Source organism: Canis lupus, chromosome 23 (assembly GCF_003254725.2).
Source record: "Canis lupus dingo isolate Sandy chromosome 23, ASM325472v2, whole genome shotgun sequence".
Classification (NCBI taxonomy): domain Eukaryota; kingdom Metazoa; phylum Chordata; class Mammalia; order Carnivora; family Canidae; genus Canis; species Canis lupus.
The window spans coordinates 39207152-39233269 of NC_064265.1; the positions used below are offsets into that span (position 1 = coordinate 39207152).

The following is a 26118-nucleotide window of genomic DNA, read 5'->3' on the forward strand; positions in this document are numbered from 1 at the left end:
TTGAACAGCTGCAAGTGTTGTATGAAGTTATCATGTGTATTAAACAAGTTTCATATTGGTGAACACTTAGATTGTTTTTAATTTTTTGCTTTCATAAATAACATTGCAATGAATATCCTGTTATAATTCATCTTTTCTCTACAAGATAAAAAAAAAAAAACACTTTTAGGATATTCAAAATACCCACATGTGTCATTTGGAGTTTTTTGTGACTCAATCTTCCATGAAGCTGTCAGCCTTTTCCTTCACAAGCACCAAACTTTGATGGCTAGAGCTTCAAAGTACATTTTAGTATCTGGTAGAGCCGATTCCTCAGCATTAATCAGGACTTTTATAATTTTACCCATTACTTTTGAATATTTATGTTTCTAAACTTCAACACTGTTTTGTTAAATTTAGGATATTTGATCTGTTTCTCTGAGCAGCCTGCCATTATCACATACCCCACATCATGAGGATTTTCTTTCTTCGGAGACTGATTGAGGAATGTTCTGGACCGGGGACAATAGGTACAGAGGAGAGGAAGAGAGGCATACAGAGGTAGGTTAAGCAAAAGTCCATGTAATAAACTGTGAGAACCTCCAAACCCTTTTCCATATAGGTCTGCCAGAATATTGGTAATTGGCTTATACCTCCTAGTACAGGAATTATTTGGAGAAACTGGTTCACAGATACTTAAATTTGGAGGTGCTACCAAATAAACACCAGTTTCCCCAATTATCCTTCAATGAGGCTCACTGGTTGACAAGCTCAGAACCTGCCCCTAACTCATTTCCTGTGCCTTCTGAGGCCTCCCCCCTTCCCTTTCTCTTAAATATGGATATTCAGTTAAGCCTTTCTAATGGGGTGAGGAGAAACAGAGAACAGAATGAAAAGACAGAAAAAAAGAACTTGCAGAAAACAGACAAAATTTAAGGCACTAAAAAAAATATCCTGAAACCTATTATCAATATTCTGAGGCAAGAGAAGATATTGTATTCATGAAATAAGAATAGGATCCTAGAAAAAGAAACAACCTAAAAACAAGAAGGGGCTTTTAGAAATAACAAAATGCAAGAGTTGAAATGAAATTTTCAAAATTGGAATATAAAGTTGAGTAAATTTTCCAGAAAATGTTTATATTAATAGGCAGATGATAGATAGATACTTAGATAGATATAGGTGAAGAATTAAAAAGGAGAAAATGAGATGATCAGACAAACGGCATGAGAAAATTTCCAAGACTGCAGGGTATAAATTTCTAAATTGTGGGGCTCACCAAATATAAAGCACAGTGAATAGAAAAGAACATTATACTGGGCACATTACTGTGGCATTTTGAAACAAAAGGAATATGAAGGAAAATTTAAATAATTCCTTGAAATATAAAAAATAAATCACATACAAAGGTATCAGAGTCATACAGCATTGGATTTTTGAAAGCAGCACTGAAAGCTGGAAGACAAGGAAACATGTATTGAAATATTTGAAGTAACCCGATTTCTAACCTAAAATTCTATAGCCAGCCAAAGTATCATCCTAAGCATGAGAGGAGAATAAAGCTATATTCACCATGCAGTATCTCAAAATAATTGATCCTTACGTTCCCTTTGCAGAAACTTACATTCAAGAAAGTATATTCATGAAACCTATATTCATCCAGAAACCTATATTCATGAAACAGGGAGTGGATGTGAAACTATGAGAACAGACAACTTGCCGAAGGGCAAAAGTGCCAAGAGAGAAACAAAGGTAGGGATACATTCGTAAGGTGATCAGGAGAAAGAGAAGTAGTAAGACAACATAGCAAGGGTTTAGGGAAAGACAGAAAGCTAGATTAGAGCAGGGAAAGGAATGGATGGAAGAGAGGAGAGCTCTCACAGGTAGGTAGTTGAACAGTTTTTGATGTTTCAGAGAAGAAAAAAGGCTGAGTTCTTGGAAAGGGCAGTTTGAATAGAATAAAAGAAATGGCAAAAAAAAAAAAAAAAAAGAAATGAAGAAGCAGGTTTGGTTAAGTCAAGGGAAAGAAGCCAGTTTATAGGGGTTAAAGAGGGATATAAGAAAGCAGAGTAACACAATTCATTTGCTAGTTTTGGTGATGGAAGAAAAACATATTAACAGTAAAGTAGATAGTAGAGGCAAGCCAAAATACTGCTTAAGAAGGAGGAAAGAGGGAGCTCCTGGGTGGCTCAGTTGGTTAAGTATCTTCCTTCGGCTCAGGTCATGATCTCAGGGTCCTGGAATCTAGCCCCAAGTCAAGAAAGAAAGATAATTTATCTGAAATTAGTAAAAAGATTAAGAAGATAAAGGTAGGAACAATTAAGTGTTATGTTAAAGTCTGGTTGATTGTGCAAAAGTTAATTTATAAGCAATGATTTGAGTATTCCTATAAATTAACATCTGGAGGAAAAGGTTGGTAGAAGAATAGCAGGTTGAAGGGGCAAGAAGTAGATCTGAAGTATGTTAAATGTAGAACACCTGGGGCTCAGAAAGTGGTCTTTTCTCACAAGAACCACATACTTGCAGCAAAATCTTTATTGGGACCTAATAAAGGGACTGGGTGGTACAAGCAATTTGTTAAATAAGATTATTTAGTCAGAAGAATATAATTATCATCAACACATTTTTTTTTTATGAATAGGTAGCTTGGGTGTTCAGTGAATCTGATTTATAATGTTTAGCTTTTGGATATTTTTGTCAATTTCCAGAATAATTTTCTTGCCTTTCTCTTGAGTTTTCGATTTCTATTTTTACTAATTATTATTGTTCCTCTTTGTAGTAGTGAAAATTTGCCAACATGTAGTAAAATAAAACTAATATCCCACCAAAGATGATTGGTTAAATATTTTCAAACACTTTGTATGGTATGATACAATCTCTAAATAAGGTAGAGACATGCTTGATTTATTGTGATTCACTTTATTATACTTTGAAGATATTGTACTTTTTTTTTTTTTTTTTTACTAAGTGAAGGTTTATAGCAACCCTATTTCCAACATGTTTATTGGCACCAATTTTCCAACAGCATTTGTTTACTCTGGGTCTCTGTGTCACATTTTGGTAATTCTTCCAATATTTCAAACTTTTTCATTAATATTATATTTGTTATGGTGGTCTGTGATCAGTGTCTTTGTGTTTTGTTTTGTTTTTTTTTTTAAGATTTTTCTTATTTATTCATGAGAGACACACAGAGAGAGAAGCAGAGACACAGGCAGAGGGAGAAGCAGGCTCCATGCAGGGAGCCTGATGTGGGACTGGATCCTGGGATCCAGGATCACGCTCTGGGCCAAAGGCAGATGCTTAACTGCTGAGCCACCCAGGCATCCCTGATCAGTGTCTTTGAGGTTACTATTGTAATTGTTTTGGGGGGTCACATGAGCTATACTCATATAAGATGGAGAAATTACTTGATAGATGTTGTTTGTATTCTGAATGTTCCACAAACCAGCCTTCACCCTGCCTCTTACCTTCTCCTTGGGCCTCCCTATTCCTTAAGACACAACAATATTAGAATTAGGATAATTAATAATCCTACAATGGTCTCTAAATGTTCATGTGAAGGGGAGGGTTGCATGTCTCTCACTTTAAGTCAAAAGCTAGAAATGACTAATCTTAATGAGGAAGGCATTTTGAAAGCTGAGATAGGCTGAATGCTAGGTCTCTTGTGCCAAACAGCCAAGTTGTGAATGCGAAGGAAAATTTCTTGAAGGAAATTAAAAGTGCTACTCCAGTGAACACATGAAGGATAAGAAAACAAATATAGGAAACTATATTGCTGAAATGGAGAAAGTTTTAGTGGTCTGGATAGAAGATCAAACCAGTCGCAACATTTTCTTATGCCAAATCCTACTCCAGAGCAAGGCCCTAACTCTGCTCAACTCTATGATGGCTAAAAGAGGTGAGGAACCTATTTTCAAAAGAAAAGTTTGAAGCCAGCAGAGGTTGGTTCATGAGGTTTGAAGAAAGAAGCTGTCTCGGTCACATAAAAGTAAAATGTGAAGCAACAAGTGCTGATGTAGAAGCTTCAGCAAACTACGCAGAGGATCTAACTAAGATAATTAATGAAGCTGGCTACACAAAACAACAGATTTGCAACATAGACAAAACAGCTTCAACTGGAAGATGCCATCTAGGACTTTCATAGCTAGAGAGGGGAAGTCAATGTCTGGTCTCAAAGCTTCAAAAGAGAACCTGAACTTCTTATCAGGGGGTAATGCAGCTGATGACTTTAAGTTTAACCTAATGCTCACTTACCATTAAAAAAGTCCTAGGACTCTTAAGAATGATGCTAAATCTACTCTGCTTGTGCTCTATACATGGAACAACAAAGCCTAGATGATAGCACATCTGTTCATAACATGGCTTACTGAATATTTTAAGCCCACTGTTGAGATCTATTGTTCAGAAATAAATATTCCTTTCAAAATATTACTGCTTATTGACAATGTGCCTGGTCACCCAAGAGCTCTGATGGAGAAATAAAACAAAATTACTATTGTTTTCATGCTTGCCAACACAACATCCATTTTGTAGCCCATGAATCAAGGAGTAATTTCAACTTTCAAGTCTTTTTATTTAAGAAATACATTTCATAAGGCTATAGCTGTTACAGATAGTGTGATTCCTCTGATGGATCTGGGCAAAGTAAGTTGAATGCTTTCTGGAAAGGACTCATCATCTTAGATGCCACTAATAGTCATGATTCATTGCAAGAGGTCAAAATAGAACATTAACAGAAGTTTGGAAGAAGTGGATTCCAAGCCTCACTGATGATTTTAAGGGGTTCAAGACTTCTTCAGTGGAGGAGATACAGATGTGGTGGAAATAGCAAGAGAACTAGAGTTAAAAGTGGAGCCTGAAGATGCGACTGAATCGCTGCGATCTCATGATTGAACTAACAGATAAGGAGTTGCTTCTTACGGATGAGCAAAAAAGGAGCTTTCTTGAGATGGAATCTACCCCTGGGGAAGATGCTGCAAAGATTACTGAAATGACAACAAAGGATGTAAAATATTACATAAACTTGCTCGATAGAGTAGCAGCAGGGTTTGAGAGGATTAACTCCAATTTTGAAAGAGGTTCTACAGTGGGCAAAATGCTATAAAGCAGCTACAAAGAAATCACTGTGAAAGGAAGAGTCAATTGATGCAGCACACTTCATTGTCATCTTAAGAAATTGCCACAGCCACCCAATCATCAAGCAACCCGATCGGTCAGCAGCCATCAACATCGACACATGACCCCTCATTATGACTTGTTGAAAGCTCGGATGATGGTTAGGATCTTTTAACAATAAAGTATTTTTAAAATTACAGTATGTACATTTTTTAGACATAATGCTATTATATACTTAATAGGCTACCATATATAGTATAAACATAACTTCTACATGCACTGGGAAACCAAAAATTCATTTGACTTACTTTCTTGTAATATTCACTCTATTGCAATATCTGCTTTATTACAGAGGTCTGGAAGCAAACACACAATATCTCTGAGGTATGCCTGTTTATATGTATATATTATGTATATGTATGAGCAAAAGAAATGGTATATATATAATAGTGGCTGTCTTTGAGTAGGTTGGATCATGGCAGGGGTTCTAGTGTACTTATTTTTGCTTGTCTACAATTTATTGTTTTCTAAAGTGCACCAATTAATTTAAAGGTGGGACAGCAATAAAAATACAAACAAGGACAAGTACTAAAATTTTTCAGACTTGGGTCTTTCGATATTTTTTCTTTAATTTATAAAATTTAATTTAACCCTTAGTTAACTTCAGCTAACTAATCTCTGGCTATTACGTTTGTTCTATGTTCTCCTCTTATACCACCCCATATCCTTTATATAAAAGGTTACCAAATCATGACATAGTGGAGAGAAACATTCATTTTTAATCAATTTTTATCTTCAATCCATTAAAAACCTTTCCAATCAGGAGTATTGGGCACAATCCTAAATGTTGATTATTTAGATTTTTTTTCAAATGAATATACATTTTGAACATTTAATTTCCCTTGTATTCTGGGAATGGAGGTGTGAGTGGGTGGAGGAAACAGCAAAAAACCAAAAAGATACTCAGAGAAGAAAACAAAGCAGTATAAACCTGATCTGTGGCACCTCAAAAATCAAAATGGTACATGAAAAAAAAAAAAACCCTCAGAATGGAATATTCATCTATGGAAAGAATTTTTGACGGATCACTTTGCACCCAATTAGTCTGCAAAGTTGCCTTAAAATTAGATCTTTTTCTATAAGGTGACTAGGAAGTATTCTAGGGCCTGGGAGCATAACCCAAAAAATACACAGTAGCTTAACTTAGAATGTATCTTGGAAGGAAAATCAAGAGGTCAAGGACAATGACATAGAGGTCAATGTGAAGCAATTAGAGATTAAAGCATGGGGTACTCTTAAGCTGATTTGGGTTAATCATCAATGTTAGAAGCATCTAAAAGACAGTGAGTGCTGGCCTTTATTCAAGACAGCATCCCAGTCTGCCCCACATGGGTTAGGTCACTTCAGAGTTGCACTGGCCTTGTCTCCACATAGACAGTGATTGCCATCGGCAGCATCAAGATTGCTGATGAAGTAGATATCACTGTATATGACAGAAAACAGTTAAAATTTGCATGTAGCCTGTTTCAAAGTTTCAAACTCTGAACCCATGTGAGTTTGTTTGAATGCAGCCCATTGAAGTGGAATATTGCCCTCCAAGTAGAGCCAAATCGTGTGCGATCCCATTGCCTTCAGACAATCTCTTACTCATGGATAATCTTTCATGGCTAGCAAGGAGCTGGCTTGGCATTAAGTCACACTGACCTTCAGAGTGGTGCCCTAGTGCTCTGACAGGTTTGCAAGAGGAACCTGGCAGTTAGGATGCCAGGCCACCAATATGGATGCCCAGTTGAAAGCAAAGTTAGGGGTTCCTCGGTGGCTCAGTCAGTTAAGCATCCAACTCAGTTTCAGCTCAGGTCACGACCTCAGTCAGAGCCATGGGACACAGAGCTCAAGGTGGAGTCTGCTTGGGATTCTCTCTCCTTCTCTCTCTGTCTCTCCCCTTGCGTGTGCTATTTGTCTCTCCCTCTCTAAATAAATAAATTATTTTTTTTTTAAAAAGAAAGTAGAGGCAAATAATTGCTTTTTTTGAGGTGATGTCAAGGTTCCCCAATAGAACTGAGTGTTTGTCAAACCTCCATTTCATGGTATCCTTTTGTTTATAGCAAAACAGACCAAAATACCTGTAACTAGTGTGAGCTGATTTGAAATGACACACACGGGAGTTCCCAGCTGATTTGCACCAAGTTATATTTTCATACTTCCCTGAGGGCAAACTCTATGACACCTCTCACTGAAACGTTCCAGCCTGCCACATAGAGGGGAGTACTGTTATTTCGATTTGCATATTACACATAAACAAAAGGAATTACCTCAGTAGCAACTTACTTAAAGAACTGCCTTAGAAACCTGAAGCACTTTAAGAAAGCTAAATCCGAACAATATGGATTTTTTCCCCCTAATGTAAAAAAAAGAAAAACAAGAAAACAGCGGGGGCTGAAATATGTGACAAACAATTTGGAAACAGCTGTGCTGATTGCAATAGCCTCCCAATAATATACTGCTTGTATTCTCCTCTCAGTTTGATTCCTTGACTCCAGGAACTACTGAAAAGATACAAAACATTTTCTTATGGCAAGCTGCTTTGACTGTGATCAATTACCTTCCTCCCAAATGCTGTGCTGTGGTCAGAGTCACATGATTAATGTTTAACTCAGGGGGGTCTGAGGTATGCTTTTCTTTTTTTTTTTTTTTTTCCTTTCTTTCTTTTCAAAAACCACCTTAGAATTGAAAAGTATAGAAAAGGAATTCCAAATACCAATAGCAAATGATTAATTTTCTGGCAGCCGTAGATAATACCAAAAAGAAAATTAACTACAGAGTCCTGCAAAATTTGTGAAATATTCGGTAATTTCAGCATGTTTCAAGCCCTAGCAACCAGGGTCTTTAGAATATAAATGAGAAAATCTCAAATTTTGCAATAAAATCATTTCTTTAAATCGTATTTTATGACCACCACTTCACAAATATTTATTAAGTGCTACTGAGTAGTATTCAGTAGTAGTAATTGGTGATTTTATGTATTTTATTTTATTTTTTTTACATTTTAAAATATCTGGAATTTGTTTTCATGTGTAAGTTATGATGGTAGAGTTGTAACATACTTTCTCTTTTGTTTTTTTCATAATTAGCCAGCAACACGGCCCAATTTTATCTCCTTTTACTGAACTGTAATCTACTTTAAACATCTAATACATGTGCATGCATGTCTGAGACACACATGTGTTTGCTTCTGAGTGTTCTATCTTGTTTTTTTGACCTGTTCCTGACCTGGTACCACATTGCAATAATTATAGTAATTGTATCATTCTATTAATCTGTTCTTTTCAGGATTGCTTTAGACATTATTGTAACTCATGTATTTTTCCATATGAACTGTCAATAATTTTATCCAATTTTAGAAAAAGAGTGGTCCTATTGTTTTGGGGAACCACATTACATTTTAAAAATTAATTTGTGGAGAAGTAGCATTTTTAATATTGACTTTTCCTAAGCAAGAATATAGTATATCCCTCCTCTATTAAAATTTTATAATTCTTTTCCTATAGGTTCTAAGCATAACCTGTGTGTGTGTTTTTCGATTGCCCACCTGCTCCAGAGCAGCAATCAGTTGCTTTGCTTGACTGAGTGTGGGTTCTTCCTTTGTTTCCTATGCGAGTCTTCAACAAACCATATGATGAGTACACCATCTCTGAGGGTTAAGATTAGTATTTCCTGGGCTCAATTTCATGGTCCTGCTTCTGGTTAGCTCTCTAAACAAGCTCCTTTACTCTTCTGTGGTATGCCTGTATCAATTTCTGATCCCATTTTCCCCTCTCACCCTTGCTACGCGTCATTTGGTAAGCTGTATATTTAGTTCTTTGATCAGTCTTTCTGGCTCTCAATCATTTCTGCCTCTCTCTTCTAATGAGCCACAAAGCACATTCAGATATACTTCCAGCTTGGGAGAAAATAGACTGTGCAGAGCTCTCTTCTGATTCTGGGCACTTTAATTCATAGTCCTCCAACAGACAATAGAGTACATCTTACTGATTGCCTAATAAAATGAGGAGAAATTGCTCTCCGAATGTGCTATAATTGGATCATGTCTTTGCTCACATGGCATTCAATAGGGATCTAGGGCGATTAAAGGTGGTTTTCTTTTTTGGGGGGGGGTCTCTTTATTAGAATGAAAAAGATATAAACCATAGTTAGGACATTGGAAACTTTCCACTGTTGTGGTGAGTGGTAGATCTATCAATTCAGATTCCACATTTATGGAATCCTTTTACATGTCATTTGGGGTATTGGTGTTCTCACAGGTACTATCTGACTATACCAATCTGAGCTTTTCAGAGGACAGCTGTGAGCCCACACATTTGAAATCTTAAAAAAAAAAAAAAAAAAAAAGGCTGTGAAAGCTTAAGTCCACACATTAAAATGACCACAGGAATACCTCAGAACCAATAAAAATAGTAAAATAAATGTAGGAGGCATCATTTGCTGAGTTTTTACTATGTATTAGGTGCTGTAAACAATATATGATTGTTGACCTTCATAACAACTGTGTGAGTTATGTATAATTATACATTGTGTGAGGTATGTATAATTATCGCCATTTTATAGATGAGGAAAACCTGTTTGGAAGGTATCTTCCCCAAAGGTGCACACTGTGAATGACAGAAGTAGAAACTGAATCTTTATTTGACAAAAGTTTGTTTTCTTTTCAGTACAGTGTTCTGCTTCCTTTCACCCTTACCCTCTACAGAATTCTAAGATTTTTAGAAAAGTTGACTACCTGGTTTTATGATGTAAAACATATTAGAAATAGTGAAATTGAAAGATCTGAGAGACTTCCAGAAGTGCAAAAACTTAGAATTGAAAATTTAGGAGAATAGAAAGCTATTTTAAAAAAACACTTGCCCCCCACCAAATGAATAATCTGGAGACATTGAATGAAGACAAAAATGGTTCTGTGTGTTCCCCAATAATTTCTGAAGTTATTACTGGATTATGGCATTAAATAGTGTTAAATTATATTCATTCTATCCTGATTTAAAATATTGAGAAAATTTCCCAGAAACTTTTAGAGATAGAAAGGATATTTATGGATCAATATATTGAGCTGACTTTACTGAAGCCCAGGAGGTTTCAGAGTTGACCCAGACACTTACTGGTTACTAGCAGAGCTAAGCACAGATCTCTGCCTCTGTTTTCCCAACTCCAGGCTCAGGAGGCTGACAGTTCCTCCTGGCTTCTGCTCCTAACAACACTTTGTAACACCTCCGATAAAGCCTCTCCTAACTACGGATTAAGAAAAGAAATCTCATAATTTGTCATTGTTGAATTAGATATCTAACTTTTTACTTTTCTATCATATCAATTACTCCATTTTGTTCAATAAATTAGGTATTAGATAAATGCTTGCCTAATCATGATCTAGTTAGAGAGACAGAAATAAGACAACACAGAAAGTTCAGTGTGGTAGAAAGAGTGTTCAAGGAAAAATGGGAGCTCAGAGGACCTCTAATGCAGATGGAATTTAGAAAGAATCCAGTATAGAGGCAGGTGTTCTTGAGTTCAGTTTTGATGGGATGCCTAGAAGCCAGCCGGGTAGGTGAAGGAGGAAATGGCATTTCAGGCAAAGAAAGAGAATTTATCATCACACAGAGTCTGTAGAGAAATATCAGATACCTTAGTTTAATTAGGCAGTAGTCAGCAAACTACAGCCAGCTCATGTACCCAATCTAGCCTACTACCTATTTTTTATAAATAAAGTTTTATTGGAATGTAGCCATGTTCATCTGTTTGCATGGAGTGTTTGGCTGCTTTTTTAGTACAATGACAGAGTTAAATAGTTGCCACGGACCATATGGGCTTGTAAAATCTAAAATATTTATCATCTGATGATTTATAGGGAAAAAATTACAGAACTTTGGGTTAGAGTGGATAGAGGCCGAGGGGCAAATTATAAACTGATGGTCCATGGGCTTCATTTTGCTGAAGAAGTCCAGGAAAAGATTGAGAAAGGTCTTAACTTAGTGTCAGAGGTAAGGCAAAGAAGAAATGAATATTAGGAATATTTACATGGCTGCCATGAGCATAGCTGGGACCGAGCTACGAGCAGGAGATATTAGATTGACAAAAGCCAGCTACTACTACTGTTCATGCTGGAATGGTGTGGAAAGGGCATTAACACCTACCATTTCCTGAACCCACTTGGATCTTTTCAACAGTGTCCTAAAGTCAAGAAGGTGCAGGCCCTATTTTGTGTGGCCTACTCATCAACCTGCATCAAGACGGCTTATGCATCAGGAACTTCAGAAATGATAAATGTTGAAGTGGGGCAGAGAAGCTCTGGAAGAGACTATAAAAAGCATGAAGGCAGAGGCCATGATCTTGCATAACAGATAGAAGCAGAACATCGGGGTGGTTAAATGGAGAAATAACTTTGTCAAGGACCATGAGATCCAATGTGCATCCCAGATTTGGAAAGTTAGTAGATAGATACAGAGAGCTCACAGGGGCTCAAGACAGTACTGAATCCATGTGCTTCTTCTCACTGTTTCATAATTCTGTGTCTAAAACCAATGGTGTCTCTGATGGTGGGAGAGAGGCTGCCTAAGGACCAACCTGGCACTGTAAGAGGAGGCATACCAATCTGCTCAGCTTCCCTGATCATTTCTTTCCTGCTGGAAGGATCCTTCAGAGCCTTGCAATGAGGATCTATTCCCATCTAATAGTGGGGAATATCACTATAAAGAATTGAAATGCAAAAAAGAAAAAAAAAAGAATTGAAATGCTACTTTCACTTATAAACAGAGCGATAATCTCAAAACAATTATTTGACAGAAAAGAAACCCAAGTAAATAGAATTTTCTATAGATATTGTCCCAATGTTCTTAAAATGGAGAATGAAAGACACATGGGTTTTCTCTCTTCTGAGAGAAATGGCAGTTTCTATGGTGCATCACATCAAAGGGACCCATAGCATGCTATCCTGCATTTTTAAAATTGTGATAGCCTCCCCCAGCCAAGTCCATCATAACAGTGAAAAGAATCTCTACAGGAAAGAAAGAATGTTACCTCAACAACTCACGAACCTCTATCTAACCCATTCATCAGAGTTGCTGAGGCAGTTTTCTGAGCACTATATTTTATTAATGTTATAGAGAGATGTTGAAGAATGTCCACAAGGAGTAACTGGAAGACAAGAGGAAAAGCAAGGAGGTTAAAAAGGAAATGTAGAAAATGTTGTCACTCTAAAGATTACAGTTTCTAAAGCAAAGTCCCAGAGAATACTCAGTATTTGAGAGAACTTGTGATCAACACTCTAAGCAGAGTAATTTTGTTTGTGTATGAAGAAAAAAGAGAGAGAGAAAACACATTTCCAAACAGGAACTAATATTTAGAAAGGAAGCTAACTCGAAGCAAACCAGAACCATTATGCTTGTCTGATGAAAACGGGATTTTCAAATTAGCAAAAATTTGCATTTTATACATAATGCACAGATATTTTCCATGCACAGCATTCAAATATTAAAATCTTTGCAGAACCTTTTATTTAGTGTAATGCACGTGTACAACATTTTGCATTGTCCCAGATAAAAATTCATCTTGGGGTGTCATGCTGTGTCAATCCTGAGGAAAGGCATATAAATCCTTATTTTACCAGGACAATAGCTCTGGGTAAGAGGATAAACTAGTCCTCCTTAATCTCTGCTATCCTCCAGCTGACTCTGGAGGGCTACCCACATGGCCAGAAGCTTGAGAAAGAAGTGAAGTGAAGCACTTCTAAGAATAATCTTTTCTTTCACAGTATCCCTGGTCCCATTAACAGAAGAAGTCAAGTAATAGCATGTTCATGGTGCTTTACTATTAACAAAGAGCCCCCTCATTAAGTTTTCATAAAAGTTGCTTCTATATTTTGTTGATGACAGCAATGCAGGTCAAATAAGTCAAGTAACTTGTCCAGGATTGTTAGGAAGTGGGAGAGATAGGGCTTCAATCCAGGCAGTCTTTGGGTCACCTCCTGCTCTTCCCTCTGAATCCCTTGTCACAGCTGTACCTTGGCCATGGAACAGCAATGAGACTGAGGGGAACCCTTCTTCTTCTTAGTGACCCCTATGTCTGGAAATCATGACATGATCCCTTGTGTTCATTTGCACAAAGATCCTTCTCTTGTAGGACCTCTTGCTTTTGACATTTATTCTAATTATTTTGCTTCGAATTTACCAAATATCTGAGCAGTGGCTCTTTTACTAAGTTCTGCCATTTTCTGGCTGAGGAGTCTTGGGCAAATATCTTAACCTTCCTGACCCTTAGTTGTCTCATCTTAAATTAAATAGGGATAAGAAATGTCTATTACATAGTGTTGTTGGGAGGATTGAATGTGATGGTGTATGTAAATCACTTAGTACATAACATAGTAAATGCTCAATAGATATTCAAATTTAAAAAGAAAATAGTAGAAAATGGTAATGCACAAGCTCAGGTGAAGAATATTTACTTCTCCAATTAAACTGTGAGCTGCCAGGAGAACAGGCCATTATTTATTTAATGTATCTATATTTAATATATTTTATTTATTTAATTTAATGTAGTCTGTATCCTACCCTGGGGATATGTGTTAATCATTTCAACACACTAATTTCTTAGGAAAACACTACCTTCTCATTGTTCATGATCTCTTAGAAGTAGCATGCTCTTGTTTAGAATGTGAGAAACTAGGGAGCAGAAGATATTTCCCTAAACAGATGGATGGGGGTGGAAGGTTGGAAGGATAAAAGGATAGGGAAAATGCCATAATAATTTGCTAACAATACTCATTGTTAGTGAGATGGAATATAGAGAGCTATTTAAGTCACTTAAATTGATTATTTCTGTTGGGCCAATCATTTTCTGAACTGTGAAATTGTTTTCGGAACCATACCTTGGTGGTATCAGTCACATTACATGAAATAAGAGGCATTTAGTCAACACTCATATTATAGATGGCATTAATAAGGCCCAAAGAGTATGTTTAAATATGTCTGAAATATCATTGTCAAACTATTTTATTTTCTCTGAGATTATTATATTCAAAACTTCTTGTGCAATAAATAGATAAATAAATAAAGCTCAGTTAAGTACTTCTCTTTTGCCAAAAAGGTTTAAATAGACACAAATGCTAGCAGCAGAGGAGACTCACTCCAAATATTTTACTAACTAAATCTCTTTTGAGTAAATTCATGACTACTTTTGTTTTCCTCTGGGTCATCTGCATGTAAAGAGGTCACTTTTTGGTGATGTTATCAAAGGAAAAGGTAATATTCTTCACATGTAACTGACTACATTGGGGGAAAACACTGAGAAATAAATAGTCTGTCCACTCAACTCATCAATTAATGGACAATCACTAATCAATCTTGGTAGCTCATCTGATCTCTATAAATTATTTGTTCTATAAATATATACTGAGCATCTACTAGTGCAAGGAACTGCGCTGAGTGGTGACATGTTAATGAGGAAAACAGACATGGTCACGGTTGCCGTGGAGTTTACAAAATAGTAAAACATAATAGACAATGAATGAGTAAACAAGTGAATATGTAATTGCAAATCATGATAAGTGCTATGATCAGGGTACAGTATTTAGAATTGCCAGTATTAAATATAAATATTCTTTTTAAAAGTATTCATTGTTGATCTAAAGCTCACACTGCAGTGAATTGTCTTTTTGCTCTGAACATCAGTTTATTTGGGGGAAAAGTAAGTGATTCTTATGGGTAAGAGCACAGAGTCAGCCATTCCTCTTATCATAGAAGTTTAGATAAATTCTTTCTAACTTGACAATTACCGTGAAATTTTTCAGATAACATCCATTGTATTAATTATAATGCAGCTCATGGTGAAAAAATGATCTGAGATTACGTTTCAGGTCATGATTTATATAAAAATCATAGAGGAAACAATGAAATTCTGATTTATAGCTTAATTTCTATTTGTTCATTCGAAAAATTTTAAGAATAAATTTATATTCCAATGTAGTTTTTGAACAGAAACTTTGCTTTAAGTATATTTCTCTGGGAAAGCACTTACCTAGGATTATTAATTAGTTAATAGCCTAAAACAAAATCTGATAGGATGATTATAATACAGTAGTTAATAATTCAGAGACTAGTGATGTCAAGCTAACCTTAACTACATGTGGTAATTTATTTCTCCAGCCTGTTGCTGTCTCTTGGAAACTGAATATTTTATCCAGGGTATTTGCTCTACCTCTCTGATTCATATCAATTACAAATTTGACAAGCCTGCAATCTATCCCTAGATCTCAGTCATTGATAAAAATATTAAATAGAATAAGCCTTTAAATAGACCTCTCTGTCAAGCTGCTAGAAATATTGACTTTTATTGCTACTTAAATCAATAGTCAATTATTTAATTTTGCTTACATCTAAGTTCTCCATGTTAGTCCCAAGTTTCTGATGAGAGGCCAAGTGCCTTGCATAAATCCTAACAAAATTTAGTAGGGATTAAAAATAATCCCTGAATTTGGGTCAAAAATTCAAATTCACTTTTAAAAACATAGAAGCAAACTCATTTACAGGAGGGAAACTAGGATGATGAATAGAATTGGAACTATGTCTTATATAGAACAGAAGTAGGGATTTGCAGAGGAGAAAATTAATTCCTTCTGATAATTTTATTTTTCTAATATATAAATGGTTTTTTTTCCTAATATAGAAATGAAAGTTGTCTTCTTCAATACAATATTAATATATCTTACAGCTTTTTCAAAAGAAACCAGAGGTCTGGGTTTTTACATTAATTCTCTTGCATTTTACATCTGGGCAATAAATTCAGATGTTTCTAAAAACAAAAACAAAAACAAAACTCTTTGCCAGTCAACACTGGCGAGGCCCATCAAAGCCCAGCTGCTAGTTACTATACTACATGATTCCCGGAAGTTGGACCAGGATCATTGGCTTGAAGATACAGGGAATCAGGTAAGAGATAAGTAGAAGAAAAAACTCACTGCTACTCAAAGTTGTTCTGATTTCCCAACAGACCACCATATCTGGGTGGACTGACCTGCTGCTCATATTGGAAGGCAGTTCTTTTTTTTTTTTTTTTTTTAAAGATTTTATTTATTTATTTATTTATTTATTTATTTATTTATGAGAGAGAGGCAGAGAGACAGGCAGAGGGAGAAGCAGGCTCCATGCAGGGAGCCCGATGTGGGACTTGATCCCAGGACTCCAGGAACAACACACCCTGGGCTGAAGGCAGGCACAAACTGCTGAGCCCCCCAGGGATCCCGGAAGGCAGTTCTATCTGCCCCTGGATTCATTGATCTTTAAGATCCTGACTCATTCTGAGAGTCCATGGTTCCAAATAAAGCTTTCCCTGGGATTCAGACAGAGGATCTATGGTTGGAAGCTTCTTGAGACTATTTACTGGAGAGGTAGGATGATCTCCATTTTGCAAAATGATTACCATTTAGAGATAGAAGGCCTGAGAAGGAATTCCTGACTGACAAAACAATAAGTACCAAAGAGTAAAGGTGGAAATGAGAGTAGCCTCAGATGAGAATGGCAATGAGAAGATTCTAATGGAATAGTCGGTTTACGGCAACTAAACCTGAGGTCTCAAACTAGCCGCCTTCAGTTATATTTGGCCATTACACTGTTTAAAATTAAAATTGAATAAAGTACTTTTGGAGGGCATGCACTCTCCATTTAGCCACTGGTCCCACCATCTCTTGTTGTCTCCTATGTTGGTCTATCACAAATTTACATTACTTGCCCAGTCCCCAAAGTAGTTAGAATTCCCCTCCTCTCACCTTGCCACCAGCAATAATTTGTGACTTTTGTAAATGTATTTCCTGAGTCAAATACATGATACATAAATTTAATACCTATCAAAAATTATTATATGATTAGGAATTCAAAACTTCAAATAAAAAATAATCTAAAAGGAAAATTGGAGGTTTGATTTGAAGGTAGAGGAGAATTTCATTTATATTTTTGGAAGTTCACACAGTTGGTAATATATCTTATATTTAGCTGTTTGATAAGTTGTCCCCACAGTTTGGGAACCTGGTGCTACCTTTTTACAAACCTGGACACAACTCTGCAGGAGTATTAGGGTTCTATCAGGTCTGGTTGGGCCTGTTCTGTTCTGAAATAGCCAATCAAGTCTAAATTATCAGTCAAGCAAACTGGTTGGTTGGACAAGGATTTCAATTTTCAATCAATTGCTCTGGCATCAGAGGCACACACATCTCTAAGATTTATTCACATAATTTTAAATCAGTTTTTGCTGTAATATAAATACCTATGCTTATATAGGATTTTTACAAGCATCCTCCCACTGGGTCCTCACTGCCTATCTATTCATTCATTCATTAGATGGAGACTTAATAACAATAGAAGGCCAGAATGTAACAGTAAACACAACTTAAAACCTCTATTATGTAAACAGAGGAGATATTTTTATTTCAGTTAAAAGGCATTTATTACTTAAATCATTTTTATTGCAGACACAAAACAAAAATATACTATCTGCATTAAAGATTAAGGAAAAGCGAAAGTATGTAGAGTAAAATGCAAAAGACATTATATATATATGCAACTAATGTACAAATGTTATTTTTTGCCTGTGTTAGTATTCAATATGTATTCTTCAGAAACATTATTTTGTAACTTAAAATGTCTTACAGATTTTTCTATGTCATCTACTTTTTAAAGGTTCAAAAATTTTCCCTACTTTGTATATAGTACAATATATTTAATATCTTCCCTATCAATAGACATTTTGGCTGTTCACATTTTTGTTGTCATTCTACTGATGCACTGTATAGTTATCTTTATCTACATAAGCAAATATTTATTGAGGTATTTCACTAGAAATAGTTTTACTTGGTGCATTTAAAATTTTGGGTGATAGTGACAAAAAGTGTGTAAGAATGCTTGATTTTCTTTATTCTTGCCAATACTGATCTAAACATGAATAAACTTTAAAGTTTGCTAATTGGCTAGATGAAAAAATGTCTCATTTTAATCTGTATTTTCCTGTAAGCTAAAAGGAAATGTTGATGTTGTCTGTAAGTAAACATCATTTTACTTGACTATAAGTATTCTGTATATGTATATATACACATATACAGAGAGATCTATAAATTATTTATACAAATTTTTATCCAGTTTTCTTTTTCACATGGATTTGTAGTTCTTTGTGTATTTAAAATGCTATTTGTCAAAAATTTTACAATTATTTTCTTCTAGTCTATCATTTGTTTTTTATTTCTGCTGTTATTTATTTTTTAAAATTTTGTATAGTTAAATTGCTTAATTTTTTACTTTATTGTTTTTTAAATTTTATTTAGGAAGACCATCAACATTCCAAAATTATAGAAATGTCTCCTAATATTTTCATAGTTTTTCTTAACATTCAGCTCTGTAACCCATTCTTTTTAAGAATGTATGAATTAGGCATTTAACTTTTTCTTCCAAAGGAATAGCCCATTGCCCCATACTATTTATTAAAACAGCCAATCTGTTGCCTTTATATTGGAAGGACAATTTGGCTTAGGATTCACATTCTTTCCCTCATAAGTGAAAATGTGCTGCTTTTCCATCTTCTGAAATTGAATGTCACTGTGGTCAAGTCCAAGGCCAACCTGATTATTTCTGCTCTTGTAAGTGACTTGGATTTTCTGCCTAGATGGCCCCATAATTCTTTCTTTTAACTTGAAATTCAGTAAGTCTGCCAGATTATCTCATGTTGTGGATGATTCCAAATGAAAATTTCCTGGCTTTCAGTGAGTTCCTTAAGTCTTTCAATCCACATATTATATCATTTCAAGAGAATATTGTTTTATGTTTTAAAATATTTTCCATGTGTTTTCTCCTTCAAAAACACTCAAATGTCTGCCATCCATTTCTATTATATTCTTTATAGTCATTATTACATCTTTGTTCTATTCTACTTTGTTTTGGATTATTTCAAGTCTCTTTTTTATGTCTCTGACAGTGTTTTCAGAGAAGTTCATTCTATTTTTGTTGCTTGTAAAGTGTCTTTTATATCTTCGGTAATCTTATTTATCTCTCCAGGCTTTCTCCTGAGCTCTCTTAGTACATTTTTAATCTCCTTTGATTATCTTATGTCTCTTCTTTGAGATCCTGAATTATAGATATAGATATAAATATAGATATAGAGAAAATCTGTATGGACCTTCATGATAATGGAGAATTCTTTTGTCTAAACTTTTCCGTAGTTCTTTGGTAAATTTATTTGGGGATTATGGGCTCTTCTTTGGATTAAATTAAAAAATATATTTTGCACTTCTGATGAACATGTCCCTGCCCTCCTTTTTGATTATTACACATCTTTAAAAGAGACGGGCTATTTATCAGAGAATTGTATAGGGATACAAGGTAAGGGATGAAATAAAGTTGAATAAGAGGCTGATTAAGTTTTAATTTGGGTTTTGTTTTGATTACCTATTGTTGTGTAACATCACTCTAAAACTTAGTGGTTTAAATCAACAATCAGTTATTTAAATCAGTTGTTTGCAACAACCTGCAAATTGGGCAGAGCTCAGTAGTTTCAGCTCATTTCAGCTGCACCTGGTATTATCAGCTGGGACAAGTGGAATGGGGTTGGGCAGTCAGCCCCAAGGACAGATCATCCACCTGTCTGGGAAGTCTTGCTGGCTATCATTCCCTTCCCAGGTAGTAGTACTCTCCACAGACCAGCTTGACCATCTCATAGCAAGGTGGCTGGGTTCCAAGAGGGAATGTCCCTAGGGACAGGAAATGGAAGCTGCTGGTTTCTTAAAGGCCTGGGTTTGGAAACTGGCACAGCATCTCTACCTCTGTCTTCTGTGGATCCAAGGGAAAGGGAACATAGACTTCATCTCTCCATGAAAGGAATGTCAAAGAATTTGGGGGCCATGTTTTAAAACGCCTGAAGCATCTGTCACCAAATCTGTTTCCTTTCTCCTGGGAATACATCCTTTCACAGTCCATGGCATTCAAATTGAGGTGGCATAGAGAAAAGACCCATAAGTTGCAGACAAATTATGTTTTGATTTGGAAATTGCTACCCTCACCCCCCAATGTAAATAGCCTTTGCAGTGTCCTAGCTAGAAAACTAGAATGTTGGTCAGCGCGATTTCTACTCATCTTTCATTTTGAAAGGTCAGACTATTTCCCCCATTTCTCCCTTGGCCCGCTTACCTGATCTTATCTGTTCTCTAAACAACGGAATTGGCTGATCCTTTCAGTAAGTGATCTGCTGTCAAGTCTGAGAGAAACCAACTTGGCTTGGCATATTTCCATTTCTGGTTCAAGATTTCACATTATTGACAGTAATACTTCATACTTAAATCTTTCATAGTTTATGGTTTGGAACGGTGGCTATTTCCATTTCATGGACTATTAAAAGTTTCTATTTTTCAATGTTTTTCATAATTTTAATTTGTTTTGAGGCTAGGGAAATAATTTACCCTGATGTCTTAAGCAGAAGCTCCATATGAACTTTAGAATCATCCTAAAAATATCTGTTGGGATTTTAGGAGGGAGATTATACTGAATGCATAGATTACTTTGCGGGAGAGTTGACTACTTTACAATCTTGAATCTCCCCATCCTATTTCACAGCAGGTCCCCCCCTTTATTGAGGTGGTCTTTTTTTGTCCTTTACTAAAGTTATTATCTTCTCAGATATCTTGTATATTTATTACTTAGGGCTATTCTAATGATTTTAGATTTTAAAATGCTAATGGGAACAAAATAATGTTCCCATTACATTTTATCATCAGTTGTTGTTAAAGTCCAGGAAAGCTATTGATTTTTGTGTTGATCTTCTGTGCCGCCAAATTTCTGAGCTCTCTAATATTTCCCCACTTGAGTCTCTTTTATTTTTGTGAAGATCTATTTGTTCATTTGTGAGAGAGAGAGAGAAAGAGAGAGAGGGAGGGAAGGGGCAGAGGGAGAGAATATCCAAGCCCACTTCTGAGCACAGAGCCTGCAATGCAGGGTTCGATCCCATGAGTCATAAGATCAAGCCCTGAGCCAAAACCAAAAGTAGGACACATAACCCAGGTTATGAGCAACCCAGGTGCTCCAAGTCTCTTATATTTTTAAGTAAATAATCATGCTTATCATATCATATATCATTTTTTGTATTGTAATTTTAGTTTGATTTTTATATTTTTAATTCCTATGATTTTACTTTTTTAAGTTTTAACTCATCCCTGTTTTATGGATATAAATAGTCTTTTGTATCCATCTTAGTAAATAATTAACATGTTTTAGGCTTTGGTTTCCTGCAGTTTTGTTTCCTTAGAACATTGGTCTTATCTCTTTTCAAATCTATGTTTTCAGCACAATCTCACTTCTAAATTCCTAATAGATTTATATATTTTTCTATTTTAAAATTTTTAAAAAATATATGTAGAGAGAGCACAAGTGGTGGAGAGGGAGAAACAGGCTGCTCATTGGTCAGGGAGCCTGATGTGGGGCTCAATCCCAGGACCCTGGGATCATGACCTGAGCAAAAGACAGACACCCCACTGACTGAGCACCCAGGCACGCTAGTATAGTATATATATATATATATATATATATATATATATATATATATACTAAAGCTGCTCTCTTTATGAAATTAGAAAACAGACTGAAGAGGGTGACTGGTTTACTCAATGGTATAAAATTAGTAAAGGACAGAGCCATCATCTAGACTTCCAGACCAGCCTTAACTTCTTCATGAAAAAATAAAACATACTATCCACACATGAGGTATGTTCTAGATTAAATTTTTTCCACCAAAACATTTACCAGAATTACTAATAAAAAGAAAATTGAATATATATATGTATATATATTTCTACTTTTCTTATAAATATGCTAATGAAAAGGCTAAAAGTAGACTGCTATAAGAAAAGGACAATGCCTAAAAATCTAAATGGTCAACAGTTACATAATTAAGAATTCACTCACTTAGAAGATATTCTGATGTCCATAAAAACAAAGTAGGCAGGTGGAGATGGGGTTAAAGATAAAAAAAGATAAATTTCCAAACATATTAGGGTTAAACTTTAAGTAGTTTGACCATTTAACTGCCATTCCGGTAGTAAGCTATTTAGCACAGGCTTCAGAATTTGACTTCCATATACCTAATTTGAATTACACACCTTTAGAAGAATCAGATTTAACTAGATTATGATTCTGACACCACAGAATGATGTTAGAAAGTATGTAGTCTGGCTTTTATCTGTTTAATTTCACTGGCACTCATTCCACTATCTTTTGCAATGAGAGACTAACTGCTAACCCACGAAGAACAAACTAAATGGCAAAAAAAATGTCTTCCTTTTCCCTTCAGCAGTGCCTGTCATTCCGGCAATGAAAAAAAAAAGTGATGTATTTGAGGACCTCTGGGTCAGGAAAATTGATAAGAGCTCCCAACTTCTTTCTCATAAACAACCAATATTTTAAAGCTATTAACACAGGAGCTGGGCATTCAAAGACAGTTCATTTATCATCCAATAGCTGGCAAGGGTGTCAGGCCTTGCAGTCAGGCTCTGAAAAATGGGCCCTGAGTTCACCCTCTATAGCTGAACAGCTGCTCCTTCCCAAAGTTTTAATCAGATTCCCTGAGCATTACATGCCCCAGTAAGGGAGAGCTCACATAAAACTTGCAATAAGCCTGCTATGTAAATTCATTATGGAGCCCAAGTAATATAAACAGATTATATTCTTCAGGCCAAGAGAGCACTTTTAATTTAGGCCAAAGTAATGATGGCATATTGATTTGGGGCCCCCTTTTTTTCCCCTGGAAAAGTTTTTTAGGAAAAAATCAGAATTGATCACCTGAAATAAAAGGCATGGTCTTAGTTGTTCGGAATAAAGTCAGGCTTAAACACATTGGAGAGAAAATATACCTTAGGACCAAAAAAATCTTAACCCAGAGCTCCTAAAACTATAAAGTTTTATCTTTTTGTTTACATACACTTCACTTCAGTCCCTTAGGTGAGAGCCATAGGTTTCTTCAGACACTAAAGGAAGTTTATGACCTCCTCTTCAAAAGTTTAATGTGTAGTGTTTTAGATCATTTTATTAATAGAAGCCAGTTTAACAACCTTAAATCTACTCTCACTTGAGGCTAAAGTCATAATCAGTTCTTCTTATAGATGGGCCTGATATCTAGTTATGAACTTTTCCCTGTCACTAGGCCACTGTCTTGGGAATGTATGCTACTGGTCACAACATAGAGAAGAGAGAATCACTATTAACCCCCCTCCCACCAGATAGTAAAGGATATTAGGATAAAGACAAATAGCATTTATGTATAGTGGCAAAAATACAATGTATCAATCAGAAGAAGGATTGATTAGTCATGGAAGATCTAGAAGAATCACAGAATCAAACACTGCAAGTGACCATTCCAGCTCTATGTAAAGAGGAGAAAACAAATTTTAGTTATTCTAACATACTATGGTAGTTTTAAGTTATCCTAAATGTTGGTATGGATTTGGGGGTGGATGCCAAGCATTTCAAAATTTCAAGGTCTATCAGAAAAAAATATCTTTTCTGGGAAGGATGCAGATAAACAACTGAGTCATCAATCTGTCAGTCACCTGTCCCCATGCTCACCAGACAACCCTCTGGATATTATTGGCCTTAATGTGCAAGTTTGCCTATAGGAAAGACTGCTTTTATCATATGATCTTTGGGTTACTTGAGATTCTAGTGAAGGTAGTTTCCTGTGGTGAATTAATAAAGTAGATGCTGATTATGATTCTGTTTTCTAAGTAGCTTGACTATGGAAAGAAAATGAGCTGATCATGCCAGCATCTATATTCTGGTCATTGGGGCAGTCATTTTTTGGTGTTTATTATGTCAGCACCCTGGTGTCTACTTCTGCCTCAGATGTACCTTGCTTAGTATAAGTCACTTTCTTACTACATGGCTGGTCATTCCTGGACTCAGACTAGAGAACATAACTAAGCCTTTCAATGTAGGAAGCTAAAATTTCAAACCGACGCTAAAATGATTAAGGAACTACCTATAGCTTAGTGACAAAATATAGCAGGAGCCAGAAATAACTTTTCAACTGTCTCTCAAAACTGATTTGTTGCCTAGAACATCAGTTCAAAGTTACTTGTAGCACATAAAGGACAATTTTTAAGATATCTGCATCTTACAGCAAATCAACAACTGGTATGGCACAAAATGTCCCCAGCTGTCCACTCATGGAGGTAACCTCTTTCAAGGAATTGGAGAGAACTGAACAGCTTGCTTCCTAGCATAGATTATAAATCTGACAATGAGAGAACATGAGGTAAGCAGAATAGAGAGTAAGAGAAACTAGGAAGACAATGGGGAAGATGAAAGATAGCCTCGAGAGAGAATATGATGAGTTCCACAACTGGAAACACTATAGCTACAAAGGCCAGAGCCTAAAATCTCAAAGAAAATGGAAGGACCCCAGGGAAGATACTTTACCAGCTTCCTAAAATATAGGAATCCTTCGCACAGTTTGAAATTATTGAAGACTACAACTGATTTCAACATATGAATTGATTTCAACATTTCTCATCCAAATTGAAATCTGTTGTCAGCATCTCCGGCACCATTTTGAGAAACATTTTGAAGAACATGGCTACTTGAGTGAAAATTGGATTATGTTCCTAAACAGGTCTTTTGCCATCTCCACTTTCTCTATATAACACCATTTCTCCCTCCCTATCATTTAGTGTCCACTGTCTTTGAATATTATAGAGGATAATAGAGTGTTTGGTTCACCTATTTTACCCTTCTCCTAATAATCATTATTATTATTGTCACAATCATTCCTTATTAAATTTATGATTGTTTCAACTTTTTTGCTCACCACTCCTTGTCTCCCACTTCTTTGTAGTTCAGTTCCTATTTCTATTACTGATTATTGATGAGTGGTAAGTTCTGTCTACCTGAAAATATCTTTTTATCATTCTTACCCTTGAATGATATTTCAGTTGAGTTTAGAATTTAGGTTTTTGGTTTTTTCCCTTGGTAGTTGTACATATTATTCTACTGTCCTCTAGTAGCTATTATCATAAGTGAGAAAATCGATGTCATCTAAGTTTTCCACTGTAAGGATGCATCTTTCCTCTCTGTTTGCTTTTAAAATTTCCACTTAGTCTTTGATGATCTCATGTTTCACTGCAACATGTTTCTGTGTGAATTAGTTTTAATTTATCCAACTCTGGATATAATGTGATGTTTCAATTTCTTTAATTTTGAAAAATTATTATCCACTACCTTATTAAATATTGTCACAAATTGATTCTCTTTAGTGTTTCCTTCTGAACTTATTGCTATATTCTGAAATGTTTCATGCTATCCTCCATGTCTCTTAGCCAACTTTTTATATTTTTTTAATCTGTACTACATTCTGGGTCATTGGCCAACTTTATCTTCTGGGTCACCAGCTGGATTCAGTATGACATTTTTCTCAATCAGCTTTTAAAGCCAATATCTGCATTTTTCTTTTTGAAAAGTTCTTATTTAGTATTCTTTCCTATTTTCCTTGCTTTTCCATTTATCTCTTCAGTCATTTTTAATATGTCCATTTTATAATTGTTCTCAGATTTTTGTAATTTTTGTTTAGTGGTTTGGGGTCCTTGTTACGATTTACTTTTTTGTTTATCTCGTGGCTTTTCTTCATGGTGGATTCTTTTCCCTTCGTGGCCTGTGAACTTTTACTATGAGCTCATTTTCAGGAAAAATTGTGCTATTTTTCTGTGGGATTTCCATGTGCCTGGATTAAGAAAGTTTCATTTCAGAGCAGTTCAGCATATTAGGAAATAAGGAAAGAGAAATGAGGCTGGGGCAGGCATTTCAATAGTACTGAAAACTTTTATATTAATTTATTGGCTTCTGATTCCTCTCACAAGTGCACAGACCAGGGATTTTGATTCAAATTTCACATAGATGGCAAGTTTTCTCACTATTCCTTAAGGCTGGTGAATGGAGTCTATGTGACTGAGGGAGCACTGGACTCCAG

At 35.6% G+C, this 26118-nt stretch overlaps 1 protein-coding gene and 1 long non-coding RNA gene across 29 annotated transcripts in view; one reads left to right on the forward strand and one right to left on the reverse strand.

Moving 5' to 3' along the window:
- Positions 1–26118, reverse strand: part of SLC9A9 (solute carrier family 9 member A9) — a 654466-nt gene that overhangs the window by 329324 nt on the left and 299024 nt on the right. The gene's annotated exons all lie outside the window — the stretch shown is intronic.
- LOC112661232 (uncharacterized) overlaps positions 1–26118 on the forward strand; it is a 70641-nt gene that overhangs the window by 15396 nt on the left and 29127 nt on the right. For 7 of the 18 annotated variants that reach the window (XR_004808401.2, XR_007405339.1, XR_003137531.3 and 4 more), the window contains exons 4-6: positions 400–540; positions 1596–1731; positions 5447–5478. This is a non-coding gene — a long non-coding RNA (uncharacterized LOC112661232). Of the gene's footprint in view, positions 1–399; positions 541–1595; positions 1732–3654; positions 5253–5446; positions 5479–26118 lie in introns of those variants that run through there. The other 11 variants (XR_003137524.3, XR_007405338.1, XR_003137525.3 and 8 more) reach the window with 4 other exon arrangements.